Consider the following 21,223-nt stretch of genomic DNA (forward strand, 5'->3'; position numbering starts at 1 on the left):
CAATGTTATTAAGGTTATTTTTGAGAGTGCGCCTCTTGGAACGTGAATTTGATTACATTGAATATCAGCATATTCCAAGGTCTTTAAATACATTGGCAGATGCAATTGCTTCTCGAATGTTAGACAGACATTTGCGATAATCATACATGTAAATTTAAAAACATTTCATCACACATGTTTAACAAGATAAGCCGGTAATAATGATATATATATAGATAGGAGTGTGTCAAAAATACATCGTCTTCGATCATAGGTTGAAAAACACCTTATGATCGGCAAAAATGATAAGTACAAAAAACCAAAATGTCACATGTGTCTACAAAAGTGACCATCCAATCACTGGTGGTGCTCTCTATACGACACCACTGCACGGGCTACCCTACACAAGAACCTCCTAAAAGGTCCTGGGACTGCGACCACATAGCGCTGAAGTCTGATAGGAATATCATCTATAGTCGTCTCTGGTATGTCTGCCGTAAGACGCTCTAGGTCTTGTTCCAACTCAGCTAAGGTCTCTGCGGCCGCGTCCTGTGGGGCCGGTGCCGGTGCAACTGGTACTCTCCTCTCGAAAGGCCGGAGATTGGCCGGACGCTGTGGGCCTACATCTGCATTTTGAAAATTGTCACTGTCAGTTTTGAGACGATATAAAAAAAAAAAAATAGATAATTTAAAAACTTGTGAAAAATGAAGTACCTGTGTCATCCCACTGTTCTCCCGGTGGAAGAATCATGTCCGGATCTCCACGAAAATCAACTCCGGCATACGGAAAATCCTGTATCGAGAAGACCTGGTTCTCTAACCAGTGAAAATACTCCGGTCTAAATCGGACAACCTCCGTGCCCTCGTCAGGATGACGGGCCATCACCGCAACCCATCGCATCAACTTAGGCTCTCGGGGAGGCCCAACCTCAACAGTGAGCTGTTGTGGGATCAGCATCGGAACCCTCTCTAGGGCAAAACTCACAACTAAAGGCCCATAACCAAAAGTCTTCAGCTGTCCGTTTTTGGTCCTAGTCAGTTGGCCCTTTAAGTTGGCCAACACAGCATCGCACTAGTTGAAAATGGTGCCCCGATAGCAATCAATCGCCATCCACATCTGGGATCTAGTGGCAATGTGCAAAGCGGCAGCCCCGCAAAGTCTGGTAACTGTAAAGGCAATTACCATAAGTTCAGGTCGGGATATCTTTTTGATTTCTATCCCCTTATCCTGGTTTTGATTATTGCACCACTCTAGTCGGAGACTAGCAATGGACTGGCCACCCGGCCTAGTCCCGGACAGAGTCAATTGTTCGCCCCTCTTGGGCAAACCAGTGAGAAAGTAAATATCTGAGGGCTCTATCTCGAGCTGGTGCCCTCCAATGTAAAAGCACTGATCCTGAACGTTCCACCTTTCAACCAGCCACTCTAGAAAGCGCACCTGGGCCCTCATGCCAGGTATGGCCCAGTATTTGTAAAGACCACATGCCTTCAAAGCATCAATGGAAGGTTGGTGATTAATTGCGGCCAAATCAACATCTTCGTGTTCTCTCTCGCGCCAATAAAGCATGGTGGGCAATCTACACACCATAAAACATCTGTTAGAGTGCATACAATTAAAAGTTTTTGGTTCATTTTGGAGAAATGTGAGTTTCAAAATCCATTCCGCGGTGTACGCAGCCCGCCTTTAGAGACAGGGCGTATGTACGCAGGTTCTCTTAAGGCAAGCTGCGTACGCCTGACATTTTCCCAACTGAGAAAATGTCAGGGTACGCAGGTCACCCAGGGGGCACCTGCGTACCCCGAAAAGCGGACCTTGAAACCCCCAAGGCCTCCAAAAAATGAAACTAAAGCTTAAAAACAAATTCTAAATGGATGGAAATGCAAGGGAGGATGTTGTAGAATACCTGATGAGACGGCGTTCGATTTCGACGGTCGGATTCTCCGCAATGTCCACGGGAAGTTTCTTGCCAAAAACCCTTTTTCTCTCCTCAACAGTAAAATGGTAAAAATGAAATGGTAAAAGCCCTTTTTATAGGTTTTTTGAGTAAATAAATGTCAAATTTGTTTATTTTCCCCCATGAAAAGGTATTTTTCAAAGTATTTTTATCTATCTTTAAACATGTATGAGTAATGTGTTGGTTTTTGTGCAGGATAAAAGGATTTTCAGGGAAAATGTCATTTTTCACAAACAAAAACATCAGAGTCATCTTTTAAGCCCTTTTCATCTTTTAAGCGTTTCTTTTACACTCGTTAAAACGGAATTAAAAGACAGTCCTCTTATAGCCCTTTTCTGACCGTAAAAACAGGAAAATATTGCCGGATTTTTGTCGTTTCAAATTTGATACTGGAAATAAAACGACGTGTCCTTGATCGCTTTTTACTTTTCAGGTCAAAGACACTAATCATGAAAGTACTCCTTGGTCGCAAGATCAAGCGGTTCTCTCAAGTATTATTTTATACTTTTTCAGGCTTGGGAGACACAAATTTACGAAAAAGTTCAACCCTGGAGTCTTCTTAAGTTTTTTCAGACTCTCTAAAATTGAAAAACGCCGAGTTTCTCCTATACTGGACTCGTTAAAATTTCACAGTAAAGGACCTGTTCGATTACAAATAGGAACGGACCACTCCTTCTTAGGGTTCGAATCAAAACTAAGTTGGACTCATCTGAAGGATGAGCTTATAATCAAGCATATGTTATCCTCCTCAAGCTTGTAAAAAATAAAGAGGTACTTGCCATAAATGGTGGGGGAAAAGAGAGGAAAATGAGCCTATTTGTTATCCTTTGTCTCAGAAGAAGCCTTATCACCCCTCTTGAACACGACACTTTTCATTCACCTGGGTTGGGAAATCCTTTGCCTCACAGTTGATCAAACCACATTGAAAGTCTTCAGCCGAGTATTAACTTTGGGTCAAATGTCACCAAGCCATCTGTTGTGTCGTTATGTGTTCAAAAGGTCACTGCAAATAAACAATTCATCTGCAAAATACCCGTCATCCATCTCGACCATCCCTGAGTCAGTCCTTACAGCTACATTTCTTCAACTTGATTTATGATTTCGTGTTGTGGGCTTGCCTGCAACGGGTCGCTTTCTATCGACATCAGCACATTATCTAGAAAGATGACCTAGAAATCGTCAGTACCTTGAAATCTGCATGCATCAATGGCAGGTTTCTCGCCTTTGACGACGGTTTACATCATTGACTTTCGATCGAAGGATTCCGTGAAATGTTCAACATCAACTCATTCATTCACATCTCATGGATTGTACTGGGTACTTTGAGAACCATTGACATCACTGGTGGTCTCTCTCACACTTGTTAACAGTTTACATCATCGACTGGTAATCAAGTGGTTTCTACCATGTTCGACATCAACTCATTTATTCGCATGGATAGAATCGTACCTTTTCGGGAAGTAGAAATGAAGACCCTGGATCTAGTTTCCACCATCCAGGCTGCGAGGAGTTTTGTATTCATTATACAGTAGACTAACTATAAACAGATGGCTGCGTCCATACTGTGTCTACAAAAGTCTATGATTATGATGTACTGCGAAATCATTCCTGTATCAGAGCAGTAGTTAGTTTCTTAGTTAAAGTTTTTAATCTGAGTATGGGAATGCCTACCTCAGCGATGATATGATCTTATATATGTATTTTGTGTTGAATATTTGCAGGTTCCAACTGGGCTCTCCACAAGATAATCCTTGAAATGATAAAGTACTTCACCCTTCCTAGATGATATGAAACCCTAATCTACTACAGGCTTCGCACTTTAGGGGGCAATCTGTTACACTAAAATTTGTCACCATGACTATTTACAGTTAGTATGGCTCTATCAACTGTCATACTATCCTCCTTGGCAAGTCTCATACCTCTGCTCTTCATGTCAAACTCCAAGAAAGAGAGAAAGTCTTTAAAAATCTATATATCTCTGGGTACGCAGTTTCTCTTAGCCTTACCTGCATGTACGCACCTCAAGTTCACAATACCTGCGTACTTGTACGCTCTGTCTGTAAAGGGCTGGGTGCGTACTCCTGTAAAGGTCAAAAGGCACAAGTTTCACTCCAAAAAAGTTACTTGTGGTCATTTCTAGAGCATTCTAGAAGCTTGTTTGACGTGTATTGAGCACCTCCAGATGGTTCATGTATCCCTATGAAAGAGGAACTTATCCCATCAAGAGGGGAGCTATCCCATCCAAAGAGGGGCTTATCCCATTGATGGTGGACCTGATTAACTTCCTCTAGAGCACTATAAATACAGGCATTGGGCCAGAAGGAGGGGAGGTTGAAAGCTGAACATTCCTAAGGGTAGATGCTGCTGGAATTAGGACTCCCTTATAGAGCTTGAGAGGAGAGATTCCCATCCTTTCCTAGCCTTATTTGGAAGTGGGTGAGCTGATCAAAGTAAAGGAAAACTCTTGCTGGACCCTAGGAGGGACTTGCACAACACCAAGGCTCAAGTTGTAATGGTTTCTTTTGTTTCCACTTAATACAAATAAACTCATTTTTCTCAACAAATTGTTATTTATGATTTGTTTCATATACTCCTTGGTCTGTATGATGAATATGTGTTATTTTATAAGTTTATCAGGTGCTATGTAATCTTTTGGCTTGTTAGTGAATGCAGGTTTCGAAGAGAAGGAGGAGCTCATCCGGATCGGCGAGGCTGGACTACTACAAAGCATTGGACTAAAGGTATGTTATAATCACCTGATTACTTGTATTCTAAATGCATATTTAGAGAAAGGTAGTGTTTACTTGTCTTGTTTGTCACTAGAAAGCCTTAGCTTCTAGGGAGGTCGGTTTGTCCGCAAAATTGACTCTTTCCGCATGACAATATTGTAATCAAAGAAGTAGAATCACCTGAAGAAGAAGAGGGAGAAATTCTTCCTCGTTTGCCATTAATAGAAGAACCAGAGGATTCTGAGAACTCTGAGGAAACTATCATGACAGAGGAAGTAGTGAATGGATTTGGAGGAGGGGGTAGAGGTAGAGGTAGAGGAGGAGGAAACAATGGAGGAGGTAGAGGTAACAATGGGGGAAATAGGGATGGAGATAACTCATTTGGATTCCCTATAGCTGATGAGGAGACCCATACAACAATGAAAAACATTTCACATTCTGTCCTCCCAAACTTTTATGGGTTGCGAAGTGAGGATCTTGAAACATTTCTATTTGAGTTTGAAGTCTTGTGCCGAACCTATGACTATACGGAAGACTCTCAAAAAGTCAAATTGTTTCCTTCAACATTGAAAGGAGCTGCTTTGAAATGGTTCATGGGATTAGTCACTCAATCTATTAGGACTTGGAATGATATGAAACAAACATTTTTGGAAAGATACTTGGATTATTGTATGCCCACCAATAATAAGGATGAGGTATTCAAGATGATGCAAAAAGAAGATGAAAACTTGGAGGATTTACTTGAAATATTTCAATACAACTTAAAGAGAGATTAGATGAGGAAACCTTGAAAGCCCTTCTATTGAAAGCCATTATAGATGAATGGATAGATATTTTAAACATGATGGGAAGAGAGATATTTCTCAACTTCCACTCAATGACATAGCAGAACTATGTGTCCATATCTCAAGAGGAAAATCTAAAACTGGAAAAGGGCCTAGAGATCCTTCTCTTATTAGAGCAAACAAATCTGCAACTGGATCAGTAAGTAGGGCAGAGATTGGCAATATGCTTGATGAGTTCAAAACTAACATTCTAAGGAGCCTTAGTGAACAACTAGACACCCTTAAAATACAAAACAAACAAAAAGCAGAAGCCGAAGCCTTAGCCATCTTTTGTCCAAAATGTAGAAAGAAACATGCTTTAAGGGAATGTCCCTTGGATGCAAAAGTTGTAGAGACATGTGTGATTTGCTCAGAAAGCCATGAGACCAAGGATTGTCCTTCAATTCCTGGGCTCAAAGCTGTCTTTCAGGAAGATCCAAATTCAGTAGAATCCCTTTGTTTTGTTTCAAGAAGACCATGGTAGGGGCCACAAAATCAAGGATTTAACAATCCTATGAACTTTCAGCTCCCACAAAATTGGAATTCTTGGCAACAACCTTGGCCCCAATCTCAAAATCCATACCAATCATGGGCACAAGGGATGCAAAATCCTTATGGGATATTTGCTCAATTTTATCAATATCCTCCATCTTTTCAAAATCAACAAAATCCACAAATTCCAAATCAAAACCCACAACTTTCATTACCGTTTCCGCAACAACAACCTTCTCAAAAAAATCCAAATTCTCAACTCTTGCTTCTATTTCAACAAAAGACAAATCAACTACCAGCCCAGCCATTGCCAAATCCCAATAAAAAAAATCCTCAGAATGCTTACATGGTAGAAGGACAACAATTTACTACCTATATGATTGTTCCTCTTAATGATGTACAACTCAGGTCTGGTAGACTTTTAGAAAAACCTTTTATAGATGTTCAAGAGCAAGATACCTCTGAGGAGGATTCTCTTAAAGCCAATAAAGGTTCTGAGGAAGTATCTCTTCAAAACCCAAACATTCAAAAAGAAAAAGAAAAAGAGTCAAGCCCCACAACTCCTATAGTTGAGCAACCTGCATCTTCATCCGCACCTCCTTTCCCTGAAAGATTACAAATTGACAAAGGGGTGGAAAAACAAATCTTTTTTTCCTAACTATGATTTCCTAGATGAATTAAAGAATGTCTGTATCAAGATTCCCTTGCTACAAGCCATTAGAGAGATTCCTATTCTAGCAAAAACAATAAAGGAGTTGAGTCTCAAAATACCAGGAGGGAAACCAAGAGATACAAGAAGAATCCACCTGGTAGGAAAAATTGCAGATATCATGATGGGAAAAATCACCATGCAGAAATATGTAGATCCAGGAAGTCCAATTTTCAAGACACATATAAATGGGATAGAAATTCCAAATACTTTGATTGACTTAGGGGCTGCTATCAACATTATGAGTAGATAGACTATGGAACAACTTAAGCTTCCCAATCTTCTTTTTACACCTACCTTACTGCAACTTACAGATATATCAATAATCAAACCAGATGGTGTATTAGAAGATATTTCAGTCTCCTTAGATTCTTGGGAATATCCAGTAGATTTCATGGTTTTGACTCCCAAAAGTAATTTAGGAGGGCACCCACTCATCTTAGGAAGACCTTGGCTAGCCACAACAGATGCTTTCATTAGTTGTAGATCTGGAGATATGTACATTTCTGATGGTAGTTCAACAAAGAAATTCAATTTGTATCTTCCAACAAAAGCAGTTACAGAAGTAGGAGACAATGAATGGGTCGATGATGAGGACAATATACAACCTGTCTTTACCATTTATGAAATTAGTGAAGATAGTCAAATTCTGAACACATTATAAAATTTTGAATCACCTTCAGAATATGACCACACACAATTTCAGTTAAATTCTGATATTGAGTATTTATCATCAAGACAAATGTCTCTTTACTCTATGGAAGAGTTTGGTAGTTCTACCATTGAGATTCTTCCAGGTAAAACATTAAATATCAACAAAAAATTGGAAAAATCACAACATGAAGAGCTAACCAAAATATTGCAAAAACATTGTACTGCATTTTCATGGGAGTATACTGATATGAAAGGTATTGACCCGAAGACTTGCATCCATCATATCTATATCGAGGAAAACAGTAGACCAATCAGACAACCTCAGAGAAGGATGAATCCAAATCTTAGGGAGATAGTGAAAGAAGAGCTCCAAAAACTACTCAATGTAAACTTCATTTATCCAATTTCAGATAGCCGATGGGTTTCTCCTTTGGTTATAGTACCCAAAAAGAATGGTAAATGGAGGGTATGCATTGATTACAGGGAATTGAACAAAGCAACTTTGAAGGATCACTTTCCTTTGCCCTTTATCGATCAAGTATTAGATACATTAGCAGGCAAAAAGTACTTTTCATTTCTGGATGGTTTTAGTGGTTATAATCAAATTCAGGTAGCACCTGAGGATCAGGATAAGACCACATTTACCTGTCCATGGGGAAATTTTGCTTATCGAGTGCTTCCTTTTGGATTACGTAATGCACCCGCAACATTCCAAAGAGCAGTGCTAGGAATTTTTTATGATCTAATCCATGATTGTGTAGAGGTTTATATGGATGATTTTACAGTTTATGGTGATTCGTTTGATGAGGCATTAGAAAATTTGGAAAAAATCCTTATAAGATATAAAGAGACAAACATTTCATTAAGCCATGAAAAATGCTTTATGATGTTTACTGAAGGTATTGTTTTGGGACATCATATTTCAGGGGATGGGATTAAAGTTGATAGATCAAAAGTTGAAGTCATCTCCAAATTGCCTATTCCAAATTGTCAAAAAGATGTTAGAAGTTTTCTAGGATTTACTAGATATTATAGAAGATTTATAGAAAACTTCACTAAAATATCATCTCCACTCTTCAAACTGCTTACAAAAGACTATGAAGTCAAATGGGATCCTGATTCTCAATTAGCGTTTGAAACTTTGAAAACAAGAATATCTGAAGCGCCTATCTTGAGAGGACCAAATTGGAAACTCCCTTTCCATATTTCTACAGATGCTTTAGATATAGCTCTAGGGGATGTGTTGGGTCAAAAAGATTTAGTTCCTTATGCCATTTACTATACCAGTAAAAATTTGACTCCTACTGAGTTGAACTATACTGTAACTGAAAAAGAGTTCTTAGCTATTGTTCATGCAATCAATAAGTTTAGACATTATATAACATGCTATGAAACTTTTATTCATACTGATCATTCTGAAATTAGATATCTAATGAACAAACCTATTACTAATGGTAGAGTTACAAGGTGGCTCCTACTTTTACAGGAATTCAATATTACTGTGTTGGATAGACCAGGGAAACAAAATACAGTAGCTGATTTCTTGTCTAGGATTTAGAATACTAAAGAAGACTCTCCTGTAGAGGATAAGTTTCCGATTGAATATTTACTTGCAGTAACTACTAAGACCCCTTGGTATGCAGATATAACTAACTATTTGGTTACAGGGAAACTACCTCCACATTTATTTCTTGGTGAAAGAAGAAATATTATTCAGGAGAGTTCAAAATATTCATGGATTTCTAACGAATTGTTTAAAACAGGGCTAGATCTTGTGATCAGAAGATGTGTTAGGGAAGATGAAATGCCTAATATCCTCAAAGCATATCATGATGAACCATGCGGCGGACACTTTTCTGACAAAAGGGCAGCCTATAAGATCCTCTCTTTAGGATATTGTTGGTCATCCCTCTTCAAAGATGCAAAACAATATGTCAAATGGTGTGATAGCTGCCAAAGAGTAGGGAAACCTACCCTTTCAAATGAAATGCCATTACAACCACAGGTACTCATCGAACGCTTTGAAAAATGGGCTCTAGATTTCATTGGACCTATTAACCCACCATCTAAACAAAGAAAGTATATATTGGTATGTACTGATTATGTCACTAAATGGGTAGAAGCCAAAGCATTATTTTCTCCTACTGAGAATTTAGTTGTTAGTTTTCTTTATGAGGATATTTTTACTCGCTTTGGTGTTCCAAGAGAAATTGTGACAGATCAAGGAAGTCAACTCACATCCAACCTGGTGGAGAAGTTGATGGAAGAATACAAAATCAAGCACAGAAAATCTACTCCTTACCATCTGCAAGCAAATAGTCAAGTGGAGTCTACAAACAAAGTTATTGAAGGCATCATCACCAAGACTGTTCATCTACACAGAAGAGATTGGGCAGAAAGGCTTCCTGAAGCCTTGTGGGCCTACATAACTACATGGAGAAATACAATATGACATTCTCCCTATGAACTTGTTTATGGTAAAGAAGTCCTGCTCCCCATTGAGTTCCAAGTCAAAACTTTCAAGATGGTAGTTCAGCTGGGGATGGATCTACCAGAAGCCCAAAAGCATAGAATGGAGCAGCTGAATGAGCTAGATGAGATCAGACAAGAGGCAATCCTAAGAACTGATCTAGTTCAATATCAAAGAGCTAAGTGGCATGACAAATACATCAAGGAGAAAAAGTTTCACGAAGGAGACTGGGCATTGCTATTTGATTCCAAGTTTAAAGATTTTAAAGGAAAATTTCAGACTCATTGGCTTGGGCCATATGAGATTGAAAAAATCTTTAGCAATGGAGCGGTAAGAATCAAAACCATTGATGAACATCAAACTCCTCTTATTGTGAATGGCCACAGATTACAAATCTATCATAAGCCACTCTCAAAAGAGGAATTTGTCAAAATATTTCAAGATAGTTCTGCAATAAGGCTGGTGAAGAAGAATCCTTCTTCTCCACCAGCCTAGCTTTGTTCTTTTCTGTTTCTAAAAAAATAAAAATAATATATATATATATATATATATATATATATATATATATATATATATATATATATATATATATATATATATATATATATATAAGCCTGAAAACCAATCACTGATTGACAGTCTTATACAGAAAATACAGGGCGAAAATCAGAACCTTCTGACGCCCTATATTTTCCAAAAAAAAATCTCTCTCTCATTTCACAGTTTCATGACACTCCACTTCATTTCATTTCAGTTCACTTCATTTCATCTCATCATCCCATTCCACCAATAAAATTCATTTTATGACCATTTTCATTCATTCAGTCATCATTTATCCATCTCCATCCAGTCATATGATCACTGTATCAGTTTCCGCAGCTGAACCCAGTTTCCGCAGCTAGAAGCTGATTTTGCAACCATCACTCTGTTTTTCAACACTGACAGTCAGATGTTAGTTAAAAGATCATGAAAATCAAATGAAGGTATGACCAAGCACATATTTTGAAGACATGAGGCACTTAAAAGCATCAACAAGGAGCAGCTGATCAAAGGTTAATGGACGAAAGGTGGCAAAAATTCCAAGGTATGAGTAAGATTTATTTCAAATAGCATTTAGAGCACATTTTATATAGTTTTGAAACCACGGCTCCATTATATTCAATGATTGGCATTGACAGCTCCATAATCGTTCCACGACCTTTATAAAATTCCTCCACAAACCGTGCATTCATTTTCAAACGACCTCATGATCAAGCCTTCGGATTTAACTCGTGTATGGCTGTACTTTGATACTCCATCTGTAATTATGGGGACGTGGTTGATTTGATCACGGCTCTTCTCCGCCGCACAAATTGCAGCCATTTCGTGAGCATGTTTACGTCTACTTCGTAGCCATCCAGTTTAAAATTCTGCCGAGCTCACTTTACTCCCCTACTATTCTATTGAATTCACGTTTGCATTCCTACCCTATTCACATAAGTCTCCGCTCCATGAACTCACTTCCGCTACCTATTCTCTGTTTTCCATTTACAGTCACTGGTTTTCTCCATAAATCTTGTCCATTCCTTGCTAACCCAGTTGTCTCACCTCCGTTCATCCAATACCCACGCAGACGTATTTAAAAGAAGGGGAAGGAATGGGCCCTCTGTTGAGAGTAGAACCGGAAGGGCCCAAATTTATGGAAGGGTATCTGCAAGTGAAAAGCATGCTAAGGAAGGCTCGGTGGCTACAATTTATTCAGAAATTAAGAGGCTACAACAAGGAAGTTACGAAGACTTTTGCGAGGTCTTTTGACGGAGTGGAAGCTGAGGTAGGAGACCTTAAATTCTCAGTCACAGAGACGTCCATAGCAGCTGCAACTGAACTCCCACAGGAGGGAGAACGGTGGTTCAAAAATAAGAGCTTTGACGAGAGAGAATGGAGGGTTATCCTAAGAAATCCAGGTATGGATGTAACCATCTTTAATCATGGAATCCCTGTCTCTGCTTTACAAGAAAATTGGGCTAGTTTATTATTAATAATCTAGAAATTCATTACCTGTGAGGGACGATTCTGGTCAATGTACATGTACCACACCCGGTTGCTGATGAATTTTCTAGAAAACCAAACTATTAATTTTCCCTACTTCTTGTTAAATAGCCTGAAGAAAATGTCCACCATCGTCGAAAAGAATCTGGGGGACGTAGAACCCCACTTGTATCATCACGGCCTTGTGAAAATTTTGATAGAAAAACAATTAAACGAAAAGAAGGACACCTAGGAGCAGTTTTTAGTTAGAAATTTATTTAAAGCTCCACAAGAAACCCCTGAAAGCAGCACATCAAGGAGAAGCAGAAGAAAGAAAACAAGTGATAGAATTCAGGACACTCCTACTAACATAGTTGAAGAAACTAGTAGGGAAGAAAAACTGTCTGAATGTAGGAAGGAAAGAACTGAGGGTAAGAAGCCAATAAAATCAAAAGGGAAAAGAAATATTGAGGCTGTTTATCAAACCCCAGAACCTTCCTCAGAAGAGGACCACCAAATACTGTCTGAAAGACTAGTTCACCTTCAGGGACAGTCAACTGCAGCAAAGAAGAAAGGCAAAGAAAAATAGAGTTCTAGCCCACAAAATTTGAGTAGAAGTACTAGACTTAAAGGGAAATTGAGGAAAATACAAATTAAATGGCCCCACTTTATTGATTTAGGAGGGGAAACACCGGAACAACCTTCAGCAATCCCTCCTGGCCGTGGCCCCCACCATACTCCTATTTCTCAGCCAAATTTTGACATGAGACCTTCTCGGCCATATTTTGAGATCAGTCCTTCTCAACAGGATTTTGGAGTCAGCCCAAGAAAGAATACACCTGAGATAGACTCGAACCAGCAAGACATGATTATATAGAATCCTTGGAGAAAACGGCCATAGATCCAGGCAGTTCATCTGCCCAACCTAATACAGCTCAAGAAGCTCAAATCCAATCACTAAAACATGAAGTTTTTGAGCTGGAGGTCTTAAATAGACACATTAAAAGAGAAAATGAAACATTGAAAGAACAAGGCAGGCTAGATAAGATTATTCACAACAACACCATGTTGCATCTTGGGCTATGGCAGAAGAAGAATAGAAAATTAAAGAAAAAGAACAGGAGGTTGAACATGGCTCTCATCAACCTCCAATTCAGGTGTCTAATGAGGAAGTCGAGGATGACAGTAGTCCCAAGAAAGAAGAAAAGAAGGCTGGATGTATTGGCAGAGGTCTCAGAACATATGAACTAAAAGGAGGGTGATCAAAGTTTTGGTTGCATGGGAACATGCAACACCTTCACAGTGGGGGTATGTTGAGCTTTGAAATTACACCTCTCCTACACATTTTCCCAGACTTTTTCCCTCACCAGTACTCCATAAGCTATTAGAAATCATTGCATATTGATTCTAAAAGAGCATTTAAGTGGTTTTCTAACTATGTTCTTGTGTTTGCTGTTTGACTTAGATTTTGCTCATTAGCTGCGGAATGCAGCCACTTTCCGTAGCTGATTCAACTTTCCGCAGCTATTTTTGTTAAACTCCAGGTTGCATGTGTCATCAGGCAAAACGGGACACGTGGGTAGATCAGGAATGACTTGGACATGGATCAGGTCCTATTGGTTCAGCTGGATTCATCAAGGAAAGTTGTGGTCAACGGTGGTCAAGCGGTGGTCAAACAGAGGAATCCTACAGCAACAAGACTCTGTCTTCAAGCACGTGAAGGATTCGTGGCCATTCCTAGATCCTTGGGGTCATTTCGACAGCTGTAGACTGCCCCACGATGCAAATCCAACAGCCAAAGTTGATAGATTTAGTAATCTCGACAACCATTATGCTAAATCCATGGACGCTGTCTTTTACGTGTCCTCTGTTCACGTAGTTTTACAGGAAAACAGTTATGTAACCTTTGTTATAAATAACGCGTTTCTATACGCATAGAGTTAGTCTTTTTGAATGTAATTTTGCTGTTCAAAGTTCACTGTGTCGTGACACTAGTCTTATTGCTGTAACTGTGTTTTGAAATATACGAGAAGACTCTGTTTCTACATGATTGTGTGAACCTAATTTTGGATTGATAACCTGTTGACCGAGGCTGTGCAGAGGGCCCCTGTACGCTGAAGTTTCGTTTTCGTTGTTGCTGTACAATTTTTATATATCATTTCCTTATTTTTACTGCACATGTTTCATAGTTATTCACCTTTGTATATATTTCATCTGTATTAACATTTCATTCCCGTTTTTGATTTTACAAGCTTTTTATTCTGCTGTTAACGCTGATCAGTGTGTGTATGTTTCAGGACAAAGTAGGCCCGGGAATTTTTCATGCAATTTTCGTAATAACTAGTGACATGGAATTAACCTCTCCGCTGACTTTGCTTTTATTAGTTTTTTTAATTCCAATTATGCTTTGATTCTAGTCTTGTTTACCTGCTTTAGTAGTTAGTTTAGATATCAGATTACTCATATCATTGACGATTATCTCCGAAAGCCATAGCTTAGACTAACTGGCGAGGAATCAGATTATGAATGATGTGATTTGATTTTAGTTTTACATTTTTGCTGCAATTAGATATCAACTGGCTCATATCATTGACGATTATCTCCGAAAAACATAGCTTAGACTAACTGGCGAGGAATTGGATTATGAATGATGTGATTTGATTTTAGTTTTACTTTTTTGCAATTAGATATCAACTTGCTCATATCATTGACGATTATCTTCGAAAACCATAGCTTAGACTAACCGGCGAGAAATCTGATTGTGAATGATGTAATTTGATTTTAGTTTTAGTTTCTTTGCAATTTTTGATTTCTTTGAGTGCAGTAGCTTAATTCATTTTTCTGTATTTAGACAGCAGCAGAGAAAATAGTTTCATGATCAGTAGTTCATTATTTGGTTGTTTTAAATAGCAGCACAATTTCATTCTTGTTCAAGTATTACTGTTATCACTAGTATATTCTAAGACCTTCTGAAGTGTTAAGTGCTGGAAACCATTATAGAGGACATAATTTCCTAAAATCTATATCCATACTTGCCTTCTAAAGACTTATGAATAGGATTTCCGTTCACATTAGGAGATAAATGAAGATAAAAACCCCTAAAACAAAATAAAAATTGAAAAACGACAAAAATATAAGAAAGAGGCTGTATTGCACATATAGTGTGCCACACTTCATCAGTTTACGACTCCCGGATTGATAATTAATGTAGCAATTTAGGACACACTAAATTGACCAAACAATTATCTTAGTCCACCAATTATCTCAAACACCAACAATCAACACTTTTTTAGTAAGGAGAAATATTTGTAAATGGATAATGCAAGTAGCTCCAATGATCACCAATCCTTTCATACATATATGAATAGTGATTTTACAACTTAGATACTCTCTATAAACCTTTTTTACAAGCTCCACCATTTTTCACTATCCAAACATTCAAACCATAGATAAATGGGGAAACATGAAACCAATTCCCCAAATCTGAATTGTCAAGACTATGGACAGTTTACAAGATATTGTCTCTACTTATTTTTGGTATATATTGGTTAGAGAAAAACTCAAGATATGATTCCATATGATTTAGCTAACATAAAACCATCTAAGAATAGCTTGATTCAATTCCGTTATTGGTTGGGTGCTTTATTTGGGACGTGCTATGGAAATAACAAAAACAAGAAAAATCCACCTAAAAGAATCATGTGTATCTTCTAATACACACAATTTTTGGAGAATCCACAAAACCCATGTTGCAAAATTTCCAGATTCTTCTTCGTTACTCCGAAAATCGCATTAGAAATTTGTTATTGATTTCTTCCTGGTGTGTTTTGACTAAAAAATTATCTCAAGCTGGAGGCTCGTGGAATCGAACTGGGTATGAATTGAATAACAAAAATCCATTTCAATGGCCTGAGGATCAAAAACCATGTTATGTATTTTCTCTTGGAGTTGTGTAGATATGCCAACCTTGGAGGTTCGTACAAAAACTGCATAGGAGATACAAGAATTGAGCTAAGAATAACCATCATTGGTAAGATTAGTCTAAATCCTATCCAATTCATTAAAAATAAATAAATTATGATAATAAACATCCTTAACCTTTAAATGACGCTTAGCTTCTAAAGTGGGAGAAAATGTGATAAAGGGAATGGTAAACAAGTATGTGAATGGGACAAAGTAGTAAAAAAGAGAACCAATTGATAGTGAAAACATGTCAAAACAACAACTCTATGTCTCCCCCACGGCTGTACTTTTGCATGTCCTCAAGAAAACAAGGTAGAATCAACCATTGATCTCTTGGAGGGATTTCTATTAAACCTACAAAGTTATGTCTTCACCTAATAATTTAGCGGTTCGAAATACATTGAAATCACCTTTATGTTCCCCTTTTTTGGTAACATGTTCAATATCCATTTCAACAACCACTGTTAAAATGTATTGTCTTCTTCACTAGATTGATTGATTAAAACAACACCCTCTGATTATGAGTCGTGTTCCTCATGATGACTATCTGTACCGTATTTTTATTTTAGATTGCAAGCCATCATCCTAGTTTTTAACATGTTTCACATATTTACCCTTGTCATTTGTTAGAGTCAGGAATTTTAACAAAATAATTTCTCTATCATATTGAGGTCACGAGTCTCAATATGTATGCTAATATGAACAAATCCAAAGAAATATCTGAAAATTACCATGCCTTCCAAAGCATTTTCACCAAGTTATGCTTTAGTCCCTTTTGCAACCCTTGACACTTTTTTGCATCATTTTGTTCAAGATTTGAATCTTGCATATATAATTTCACTTAATTAGAGAACACCTTCACGCCATGGGAAATGAGAACTTTGGCCTTATATGGAATAACCAATCTACAAGCCTCTAGCCATACATCTTCATTCTTCAGGTATGAAGCCCTATACTTTTAAATCTCTTGTTATTTATATGTGAATGCTTTTTTCTTCTCGTTGTATTCAAAAGAGGAAAATAGACCTACATCGAACCTTCAAATTCGTCAAAATTTTAATTCTCATCACTATATATTTTCATTATCTACTTCCTCCTCTTCGGCCAAAAGCATAGTCATCACTCCTCATACTTCCCCTTTATTAGATATATGTTGTAGAGGATACAACCACCCTCCAAAATTTTGCCTATGCTTTGATTTTGGAGCCTTCCTTCTTATCCATAGGAGCTCATCTTGCATTGATCCATGTATTCAAGCTTTGACTGAGACTTATCTTTTCATTTGTTCTTGTGCTTTCTTACTTTCACACGTAGATGATGTTTCTAAGTCACAATATGATCTCCCAACTTGGTCTCACAATATTTCTGGGCTTGCCTCTAGAAACTACGCAATCCTTGAGGGCAAGCAACCTTGATGATGTGATTGCGTAGTTCTGATTGGAAGTCATCCTTGAGATTAGAAACTACGCATTCATGGAAGGCAACCCAACACTGAGCCCATAAACATGCAATCCATCACTGAGCTAACAAACTGCGCAATTCACTAAGCCAAAAAGTTACCGAGTTCCTCGAAACTTCGTAGTCTTTCCTGATTGCGTGCATGGAAAGTTTCCCTGGAAAAAGAAAAAATCTAAAAAGAAAAAAAGCATCCCTAAAATATAGGGATATATTTTTTGTATCCCAAAGGAGGTACTTTCGCTCTTTTTAGGAAATTCTGCCAAGTGTTGCTTTTTCCTTGATTTTAGGCAAGCACATCATAAACCTAATTCGCTCAAATCTATTTAATCAATGTTTATAGAGCTCATTTGCACAATCGATATTGGAGCTATAGCATTCCCAAGGAGATCAAGGAACCTTCAGTGCAATCGTCATCACTTTTTCGGGTGCGTTTCACTTTTTTCGTATTCTGCCACTATTTCTGTCCCTTCTTTTCGTTTCGCTTATGTGAGTGTTTTTTCTCTTATTTCTCTTCATGGTTGATGGTGTTTCAACATTTTTTTAACTTGGAGAAGTGTTATTTTAAGTTTTAGATTTCCTTTCACAAGTGTCACATTGGTTTTCCTGTTTTTGCACCAATGATCGTTGTTGCGGCGATTCCCCTCACATACTTGATTTTCCTTATGTTTGATTAATTGTTGCACTTGATCTACATGGATTTACTTATACTTAGTCAGATCTGCACTCAAGCTCACACTATCTCTCAGATCTTCTCATTTCCCACACTTCCCTTTGGTAGATTTGTACTTTCCTTTGCCAAGTTTCAATTTTCCCAGCTGGCTACTACGCAATCCTAAGGCTCAAGCCAAAATATTGGCATATGGAATTGTGAAGTGTGCAGTAGAAGCTGACTCCAACTGCGCATTTCGCAGTTCCAAGGAGCCAACCTTTCAACTTGGCCACCAAGACTACACAATGTGTAGTCTCTCCCAACCTTTCCCAAGCTAGAACTGTGCATTGCACAATCCCAAGCCTCAAGCTTCAAACTTGGATGCTAGGACTGCACAGTACCCATTTACCATAGGAAACTAGTCCCTCTTGTCAATGATAATTGCACAATCCTCCCCATTAGATGCCAAGTTTGCTGCTTTATCATGCCTTGTAAGTAGATTGATTAAGTCTGATATTTTCTTGCCATGAGTGTATTTTATGTCCCACAGGTACAATAGTTGTTGAGCACCTCTTCAATAGTCACTATTACCATGGCATCTAAGAGAGATACTTCAAAAGAAACCACTAAAAGCAGTAGCGGGGAAGCATTTCAGCAAAACCTAATAGACTTGCCAGCGTATGCAGACACTCAACTGTTTATGGAAAATGGATCATCACTGACATGGCAATAGGTTAAAGATGTTTTTTCAAAGGAATTTGAGGTAGACTTAGAGGATCGACAAGTGTATCTCATCATTCAGACGTCAGGACTATATAAGGTTGCATGTAGGTATCAAGCCTTCCCGTGTGGAGATGTCATCAGTTGGATTGTCACACATATTGATGAGAAGGCGATGACATTGAGGAGTGCCAGTGGACATAAGCTTGCCACCTTTCAGGAAGAAGACTATCAACACATGTATCATTTGCCCGAGCTAGTAGAGCGCATGGACTCACTTTTCTATGCCACCCATAGCTATGTGAACACGATAGACATTGTCAAAGGTTGGGTGAAAGAGCTATCGAAGTTTCGAGAGACACCCACCCATGTGTACAAGAAAAAATACCTCAGGAAGGCATACTAGCTCTTGGTTATCTTATCTTGCAGGATCCATGGTTAGTAGAGCACAAAATCCTTTCCTGAAGGGTGGGAAGTCTTATTGGACTAGGTAGTGAATGAGGGGAAGCTGTTCAAATGGTTAGATTTGTTGGCTCAACAGTTGAGGGCCCTTCTAGCACAGGATCAAAATCCTCCCAATAGTGAGTGAGAAAGGTTTTATATGTTTTCATATTTACTGGATGAGATCTGTGCACAACAACAGTTCCCTGGTATGAACTCGACATGGACACTATGAGAACCTGTCGTGCACATCTATTGCAAGTTTCTTTCAAATTGTAGTTATCGAGGAGTAATGGCAGAACTTACTAACCACTTCATCATCCTACTGTACAAGCTCATCTTTGAAGAAGATCCACCTTGCATGTCACAAGGAGTAATGGAGGCGATAGAAAACATCATAGATTGGTATGCCTCACCAGGTGGCACCTTCCTTAGAGTGTTTGGCTAAGAGAAGACTTTGCATGTTTTACCAAGGTATTCCGCTAAAAAACTTGTCATGCAAGAAGTGTCATATCGTCTTGACACAAGGTTGTCAGCAACACTCAACAAAAATAAGGAAGCATGATGGCCCACTCTTCCTTTGCAAATTGGTTTGTACGAGATAAATTGAAAGTCGCCGACTCTGAGGGAAAGGAGATAGTGAATTTTGAATTCGGTACTCGGGACTTTAATCTGTATGATCTCCGTGTTATTTGTAAAGACCACTGTGTGAGATTTTACTTTCCGTGGATCGATGGGGAACTACATTGGCTGGAGGAGAATCCATGGAGGTATTGATTAAATTCCTCCAGACTTCGTGAGCCAGTCATTTTAGCAGGGATTTCATAGGCTACTCCATAAAAAACAACAATTCTGGAAGAAAGAGTAGCAGAAGGAAGTAATCCCATGCAGGACAAGGGAAAGAGGAATATTGTTGATAGTCTAGAGGGAGAACAAAGCGACAAGATGAAAAAAGATCCTATTTTCATGAAAAAAACTTTGGCAGCAGAAGCAAAGAGGAAGAAAAGGATACATAGAGCAGAGTGGAGGAAGAGAGAAAAGCAGAGGTTGTAGGAAGAAAAACTGAAGCTACCAGAGACAGAGCAGAAGATGAAGGAAGAACAAGAGTTTAGGAGGAGAGGGCAAGAAGAGAAGCAAAATCAGGAAGAAGAAAAAAGGAAAGACGAAATTACAAAAGAAACAATGCCAATACAAGTTGAAGAGTAGGAACGTAACCAACCAAAAAATGAGGAGGAAGGTGAATAAATCTAGGATCGAGAGCTTGCTCAGAATATTGAGCACTTGATTGAAGTGATAGACATGGAGATAAAATAGGAGCCGCAAAATGAAAATGTTGATCTAATGCCGAACGCACCACAGGGCATCCCTCAGTGTCCACCATGTTCGGCAGCAGAGCCAACCTCGAGCGAGGAAGGGGGTGTTATTCCCCTTGATTATGATCGGTAATGGATGTGTAAAATTTATCATTCGATGAGTTCCAAAAGAGGATTTTACAAGCACAAAGAACTAATTTTCTAGATGGTTACACATCACCTGCATTCATTAGAGAAATAGTGATAGTGTCAGACACCAGGAAGCATCCAAAAGCCATTGTTGAAGCCACTTGGCCTATGCAGGAGAAACAAGATCAAACATTCAGTATTTGATGACCGATTTACTTAGAGGAGATTAGAGAAACGACACTTGCTAAATTATCAACACTCGGAGAAACCATGCAAAAGCTCTATGAGGGGTTTGTCACCATACATAAAGCAATTTTCTATTTGCATGACTTAGAAAAATAGATCAAAGAGTTTGTTAAATATCTCAAGAACATACAAGTTGCCATTTCCTATGTGCAAGAGTGGATAATGTGATTCAAAGGGGCACCGCTTGACTTAGTGAAGAAAATGAAGCCACAAGCAGAGCTGGAGAAAGAGAAAGTTTGGATGTTGATTTAGAACAACAAGTATCTAGCCTCATTTATTGGTAGCATTCATGCCTCATATATATGGTTGTTCAGTAGTTTAGATTTCTTGGTGAGAACACACTAGATTCGATCAGTCAGTTCAAACCAAAGCCAAATCCAAGGACCAAGTCCAACAGGAGATTAGAGAGTACTTAGATCAGTTGAGACAGATTTCCACCAAGGAGGATTTAGAGTTGAATAAACAAAACATGTAGAAGTACATTG

Source organism: Pinus tabuliformis, chromosome 9, assembly GCF_031772625.1.
Source record: "Pinus tabuliformis cultivar Carrire ecotype Pingquan chromosome 9, CPIR1, whole genome shotgun sequence".
NCBI lineage: Eukaryota > Viridiplantae > Streptophyta > Pinopsida > Pinales > Pinaceae > Pinus > Pinus tabuliformis.